Source organism: Bubalus bubalis, chromosome 5 (genome assembly GCF_019923935.1).
Source record: "Bubalus bubalis isolate 160015118507 breed Murrah chromosome 5, NDDB_SH_1, whole genome shotgun sequence".
Classification (NCBI taxonomy): domain Eukaryota; kingdom Metazoa; phylum Chordata; class Mammalia; order Artiodactyla; family Bovidae; genus Bubalus; species Bubalus bubalis.
In genome coordinates this window covers 55,289,460-55,290,251 of record NC_059161.1, presented here as the reverse complement: position 1 = coordinate 55,290,251, position 792 = coordinate 55,289,460, and positions in this window count along the sequence as shown.

Genomic DNA, 792 nt, shown 5'->3' with positions numbered 1-792 from the left:
CTGAGACCCAAAAAGGTGTGTATTCTGAGGGGTAGGAAGACAGGACATTTCACAAATCAAGAGGGGATGGTGAGTCATAACTACCATGGTGATCATTTTGGAATGTGTAGAAGTATTGAATCATTATGTTATGTAACAGGAACTGACATAGTGTTGTATGTAGATCAATATACTTCAAAAACAAACTCACAGAAAAAGAGATCAGATTTATGGTTATGGGGGGATGAGGAATTGGATAAAGACAGTCAAAAGGTACAAATGTCCTCCTTATAAGACAAATACTAGGGATGTAATGTACAATATGATAAATATCATTAACACCTATGTTTTATATGAAAGTTGTCCAAAGAGTCAATCCTAGAGTTCTCATCACAAGAAAAAAATTTTTTTCTGTTTAACTTTGTATCTATATGAGATGATGGATCATCACTGAATTTATCATGGGCATCATTTCATGATGTATGGAAGTCCAATTATTATGCTGTACACCTTAAATATATAGTTCTATAACTCAATAAAATAGAAAAAAAAGAGGAGATGGTGAAGGAAAAGGAGAGGTTCACACCTAATGTAACCAAGGCATCAGCAAGGACTATCTGGGATGGTTTCATCAGGAAGCACAGAACGTCTGGGTTATTTTTGCCAAATCTGTATTTTTGGGGGGTCAGCCCTCCTCACTTAGCATGTGTTTCAACATTAGCACTGATGAATACTAATACACATTTTGCTTTATCAGAGTAGGAAATGGCAATCCAGCCCAGCGTTGTTGCCTGGAGATTTCCATGGATGGAG